At 38.2% G+C, this 6,983-nt stretch overlaps 1 pseudogene; it reads right to left on the reverse strand.

Annotated features, from left to right (window-relative positions):
• Positions 1-283: 283 nt before the first annotated feature.
• LOC141547335 (14-3-3 protein zeta/delta pseudogene) lies at positions 284-5,336 on the reverse strand (annotated as a pseudogene).
• Positions 5,337-6,983: the final 1,647 nt, after the last annotated feature.

Genomic DNA, 6,983 nt, shown 5'->3' on the forward strand with positions numbered 1-6,983 from the left:
TGTTAGCCATGCAAATTCAACTCTGAGAGTGGATGAAAATTTATTCCCATTTGGTGGAATCTGACAGACTTTTCTTTCTGTGCCATAGTGAATTAATAGACTGAAATAATAGAAACAATATGTTGAGGTCACATGGCCACTGCAGTTAGTGCAAGCCAAACCACATCTGAAACTCTTTGGTCAGTCCTGGGGCAAGGGGAGGCCTCCATACTTCACAAAGGACATTTGGCAAAACAATAGACAAGTGGAGGGATGTGACTAGCATCATGAAATCAATGAGCCATCATTGAAGGGTCTGAAGATGTTCAGCCTGAAGAAGAAGAGACATGGGGAGAATAAAGACAACATTTGAAGGTTCTCATGTGGAAAATGGGATTAAGTATCATTAAACATATTTGTTCCAGAGGTCAGAAACTAAAATCAAATGTGGGCTTTACTGAAGATAAACGTGAGGAAGAAGTTCTGATAATTAAAGACTGACTGACCATCCATCAGAGGGGCTGCCTTGAAAAATAATGAGTTCCACATCCCTGAAAATGAGATAATTTTGACATGAGCATTGTTGAAAGAATCCCTTCATTGGTGGGGAGGTTTAAGAACCTTTTTAAACTTCAAAATTTTCTGTTAACATGTGAACCTATTTTAATTCACCTCCTTAGAAGGCAATTTAAAATCAGACACAGCTAAAAATAAGTATAAGTAAGTAAAAATAAGAATATTTAAAATAATGTTTTTACCATTAGATTTTAGACTGTTATAACACCTAATTTGTAATGAATGGAGAGCAAACTATTATGAAGATCCAAAGAGAATTTTCTTTACTTTATCTTGACCAGCATTGTTTCAAAATCCTAATTCTGGTGCTCATATACTTTCCCTCTCCCTACTTCCTTTCATCCTCATTTCTGACAAACCTGGACGTCCATCAGAATCATTTTCAATATTTAGCGATTTTTTTCAAGGGAGCCAGCTAATAAAGGAATTGGGGATAGTTAGTGTAGGAAAGAGAAGGCTAGAAGTAGGAATAGATAATTATTTCTTACTGAAAACATTTCAAAAGTTGCCTTGAGAAAGAATTTGTTTTGCTCAGCATAGATGGAAGGAGTAACTAGTGGAAATTACAGAAAGACAGATTTGAGCTTTATATAAGGATAAACTGCTTAGGTACCAGAGGGTGTGGAATGCAAAGACCCTCACTCAAATTGACTGCTCAAAGGCATGGTACAAACAGAAAAGTTTATTTCAATTCTCCTGAGAAGAGGGCAGTCCCTTCACCAGAAAGTCTGGAGCAGAGAAAGCCAATTTTACAGAAATAATGAGCATAGTTATATAGTCAAGTTTTACAGAAACTATTTGCCCACCCATCTCCTGTTAATCCTCTTAAAATCATTGGTCAAGTTGATCTTTATTTCTTATTTGCCTTTGGAATACAGGTGGGCTTTTTGTGGTCCCAGGGTCTTGGTTGAGCAAATAAATGTTTCAAAAATTTTATTAAGAATAAAGGATCTGTTTTGCTTCAAAGATAAATAATCAATTAAGCAAGAGCAGTTAAAGGTTTCTAAATTGCTGAGCTAGTAACTAAGGGGATTTGGTCTGTTACAGGCTTTTCTCAATCAATCAGATAAGGATGGCCAGGTTGGAGCCTTCTTGGATATCTCTAAGCCATTAAGCAATTAGTCAGGTTTTTCTCTAAATAGTTGAGTAAAGGTAAATCTCTTAGTGTCTGCTGAAAGAGCAACTTTTTGCTCTTCTCCCAGAACCTAATGATTAAATACTCTTGGTGCTGAGTCTTGAATTACCCAAGGTTATTCCTCTGACAAGTCCTCAGTTTCCCATTTCACTCAAGAGCTTGGTCATGTTGGAATGGATTGTCCTAATGCCTGGTGTTCATTGCAAATTTTAAATTAGAACTTAGGTAGAATACTTCTAGAGAGACTTCCTTTTCATGTATTGACTGGATGAAATGTCTTTCTTGAACATCCTTTCTAATTCTAAGTTTCTGTGATTCCCTTAAAATTCATTTGAACTATAAATGGCTGGCTTGTAAATTGTTCTTCATAACAGCCATGCCTACAACCAAAAGAGGCATTTTCTTAATTTTTCTCTGCAGATTGTCATGAATACTTCACTCTTCCTCCTTTAGGTGAGTGGTTCCAAATCTGAGTTTGAAAGAAAGCACTGACTACAGGATTCTAATTGTTCTTATGGATAATTAAACACAGGGTGCTCCAGGGTTATTCAATGATAGCAATGGAACCTCCAACTCTGGGCAATCTTTCTCCTTTACAATCTTGATTTTGAGATGAGTCTGTCTCTGGGGCTAGGAATTACTGTTATTAGGGAGGCAGGGCAATTGAATTGTGGAGGCAGAAAGACAGCAGGTGTTGCCAATAGCACAGAAAAGTACCACAAACCTCTTTGTTGCTCTGAGGCTACCTGTAGGCAAGATACAAAACTGGGGAAACTGAAAGTCTGCAGTTCTTCCCTTGGTCCTAATATTGTGATTGTAAAGATAATTTTGTTGGGAAGGAATAATGAGAGTTAGTTTAAATTCTGGGGCACATCAATATGACTCTGGGTGATTTAGTTAGCTGTGCGACTTACCCAGAGTATCTGGATTTTTAAATCTTGTGCATAGGACTGTTCTGTAGATTGGTAGAAGGTTGGTAGAAATGGTAAAAGCTTAGCACCACATGATTACTGATGATATACTTAATAAACTTCCTCTGAACCCTTCTTCATTGTACTGGGATGTCATAGGTCACTGGACACTGCTGGCCAGCATTTCCAAACCATGAAACTATTCTAATACAATTCAAACATAGGCTGAAAAGTCAAAGAAGAATTTAATGTAGTCTGTATGAGATCATAGTTTTAGACCTAGAAAGGTCCTTAGGATTCCTCTGGTCTCACCTATTTCTTTATTTAAGGAAGAAGGAGGAAGAAGGAGGAAGAAGTAGATTTGTGATTTCATTAGAGTAGAGAAGGCCCTAGAAGGTGCTTTTCCTACCAATTCAATGACAACTATTTCCCAATTTATAAAATTAGAGAGTTTCAGAGGAAAGTGGGATGGGGCTAAGTGAGAATGTAAATTAATGATTTATCAAACATCTCATACCTAGTGTTTGGCAGAAATGGGACTTTACAGACAACATCTTCCTGATTCCAAGAATACCTCTATCCATTATGTTAAACTGCCTCTTCCAACTGATTCATTTTTCTCATGATGAAACAGCATCAGAATGGTGAGGTGGTTTACTCATAAATACATAGAGGTAGTAACATAGAGTTTATAGCTGCAAAATCTCTCTCTCTATATCTCTCTCTTCTCTCTCTCTCTCTCTCTCTCTCTCTCTCTCTCTCTCTCTCTCTCTCTCTCTCTCTCTCTCTCTCTTCTCTTCCCCTCTCTTTCTCTCCTCCCCTTCTCTTTCTGTCTCTCTCTGTTTCTGTCTGTGTCTCTTTCTGACTCTGTGTCTCTCACTCTTTCTCATTTCTATTTATAAAAACTTTTATCTCACTTATATTAACTTGATATACATGTTCTTAACAATTACATTTGGATCATTCATGAAAATTTCATAATACGCTAGTCATCATCAGAAGTTATTTCCCTGTTAGTTATTTTTATTGCACATGCATGTTAGACAAGCATCCAAAAAAATCACAAAAACAAAATACCTAAACAGAACAAAATAAAACAAAGCATGTTTTTTATTGCTGTGCTTGATGTATTTTGACTTCATGAATATCAAGGAATTCATTTTTATTGCATCTTGTGCATTTGTTCTAAGGTTGCTTAAACCATTTAAATACAAATAAAATGAGTATAACAAAAATAATCAAAGTGAACAGCAGGTAACTTTAAAAATAATGAAATGTGAACCATTTCCATTTTTCCCTTCTCCAGAGTAGATTAACTAGATTAAAACTCTGTCTTAGGAACACTTTTGCAACTGTAATCATAAAGGCATACATGTTGAGATTAGATTGTACACTTCAGACACACATGGAATGTCATGTAATATCTAAGGGACATCTGTTTCTACCATAGCCATGAATACTTCAGCCCTAAAGTAACCACAATAAATACACCTGTAGCTGGAACCAATTATTTATTTTGCATCATGACAGGCCAATATGGAGGCAGTTTGCTTTGCTTAGACATGGAAGCTGTTTTGGGTCAAAAGTATTGGGTCAAACATATAAGACATGTATAAAAATTCCATATCCCACATTGGCTACCTCAGATGAAAACAGATAATTCCCTGAATGTTTACTGGTTCTAGTCTCCTAACATTAGGCATAAAACCATGTGGGAAATAACGGAATCCATATAGAAGCAATATAAATCGGCCTTAAATCATAAACTTAAACTATTTGTGGGACACCATACATGACAAATGTTCTGCTGGGTAAATTTTGGAATGAGGCAGATAAAAGTTGGAAGGCTAGTCAATTTTTCCCCTCCTTTGCCTGCTCCAGTTTCATCTCCTTGGGTGTCTGATGTTCACAATGTCAACTTGTCTCTCAGTAATCGCCTTAGTAGAGTGCTGCCTTAGTATGATTCTTCACTTAATATATCAAGTTCAGCTGGCTGTTGTTTGTCCTTTCTTCTGAAAGAGGACCATGACATCAGGGAGAGGATGCTGTGACATGCAAGTGAATTGGATTTAAGAGAGGGAGGGCTATGCATGGGCACCTGCTTCACTTTCCCCTCCAGAACCATTTGGGGCCAGTGGACAGATATAGCCCAGGACCACTGGAGACAGCCAGTATTTAAGGGAAGGCTTTTGCTTTTTAAGCCAAATCAAGTTTGGCAATGGCTTCATCAAAATGCATTTTTGCTAGGAAATAAACTTTTTTCTGGAGAGATCAGGTTCTCATAATAGAAATCAGAAGAAGTTCAGCACCAGACCCAATCTTACAGGATGCATAAGGTGTACCTCCTTTTTGGCCAATCTCAAATACTTCTTGATATGTTTGTTATGATTGATCCATGATTCCTTTGTTGTCAAATCCAATTGCAACCTTAATCTTTGCTTTTGTGAAGCATTAGGAATCAAGAATGATGATATTTGATGATATTTCTTAGTTTTTTTTCTATAATCTCAGGCCATTTGCTATTTTTTCTCAGCATCTCCCATCTTTTGCTCAATATTTGAAACAACTTTCCAAGATGGCCTTCAGGCCCCTATTAAATTTTTGGGTAACATTCCTCTCTTCATTGGATAATTCAGCTCCTTGCTCAGTTACAGACTTCATGCAAGCTGCCATGTCATCGCCTCTCTCACCTGCTCAAATAATTTAGCCTTCTGCACCAGCAAATATTTATCCATGATTTAATGTTTTGTGCCTAGAGTGAGTGGCTACAGTGCACTGATGAGCTGAAACACAATGGGTTTGGGAGACTGTTCAGCAGTCTTTGAGCAGCAGCTTTTGCTTAAAAATCCTATAATTCTCAAAAAATATGCTAATATTTTTACAGAGATAGCAACAGAGAAAACCTGATGAGTTTATTTAGGAATTATTGAGATACTAATCACTTCAGTGGATTCCCCAAGAGCTAGGGGACTCACACATAGAAAAAGCATTAATCCAACATCATGCATCCTAGAAAGAAATGGAAAAGCTTACTATGGGACATGAAGGTGAGCTTCTATCAAGGGGACCCAAAAAAACTACTTTTGTTGCTTTCCACTTCAGGAAAGCTGTGTTGGGTCTGTTGGATTCTATCTTTCTGTTTATTTCTGTTACATCAATAAAATCCACACCTGTTCATCCTGGCAATGAACACAGTTGTGTAGTCCACATACCCAGTTTCCACCTGGGTTGCTTAGCTGCCTCTCTATGATCTATTGTCTTGTTAGGGTGGGGAGGTGTAACATGCCCTCCTGGCAGTTACTATTACCAGTCTGTCCTAGGCCCAACAGATTACCTTTGACCACTGACCTTTGCAGTGTCAAATCTACCCAGCTCACCTCCTCTGAGGCCTTCAAAGGTCTCTGGCCATGATTTCTTGAATAGTAGTTTAATAACCGGTAGCATGCTCAAGAACAGCCATGTGTAATCTTAAAAGCCTTTATTATACCTACTCACATAATTCTCTGACTTAATTCCCTGACTTGTTAACTCCCCAGTGAACACCTGATCTGAAGACCCACGTGTTCACTACCAAACTCCTTACCTCTCGGCTATCCATCAGCTTGGCCTTGGCTACCCCAGGCTAGGGAGCCAGGTTAAAGAGAGCGACTGCTGCCTGCAGTGGGCTTATAAAGGACCTGTGAGGTCACACACACAGCCAACCAGCGAGAGAGCCATCACCCATTATGAAGCTATCTCAATATGGCCAGGATCCCACCCACAGGGCAGTCCTAATATCCACAGAGATTACTTTTGGGCCACTTTATCTCCTGTTGCGTGTGGCCGCCCATTTAAAGGATCCTTACAGGAAGGGAATGAGTAGGTTGGTTAAATTAAGTTCTATATGTTTGATCTAAACAAAGTAGGGAGAAATTGAGATGTGGTCCAGTTGTAGCTCAACACTTTGGGAAATTCCAATGTGAGCATGCGCATGCGCATGCGCACGCACACACACATACATACACACACACACATATGATGAACATACAGTCAGAGAAGTGGTGAGTTGTGCATGTAATGAACTGGCATTAATAATTGATTATACTGCAGGAGAAAAAAAAAAAAGATACACTGAGGGACTGGTTACTCACAGTAACCATGAGAGCAAAACCTGGGTAGTTTATGATGACATCGAATCATTGAAGAATGTGCAGTTTTTTTCTTTCTTTCATAGATTCTTCTTTATTTAGCTGATGGAATGAATAAAATTTCTTAAAGAGACTTTCTGAGCATCAATGCCCCCCAATACTTGTGTTCACTTTTAGATAATCTTTAGAATCCTCAAGTTCTGCTCTCTCTGTATGTCTCTCTGGTCTCTGTCTTTGTCTGTCTTTGTCTTTCCC

Source organism: Sminthopsis crassicaudata, chromosome 6, assembly GCF_048593235.1.
Source record: "Sminthopsis crassicaudata isolate SCR6 chromosome 6, ASM4859323v1, whole genome shotgun sequence".
In the NCBI taxonomy this organism is placed as follows: domain Eukaryota; kingdom Metazoa; phylum Chordata; class Mammalia; order Dasyuromorphia; family Dasyuridae; genus Sminthopsis; species Sminthopsis crassicaudata.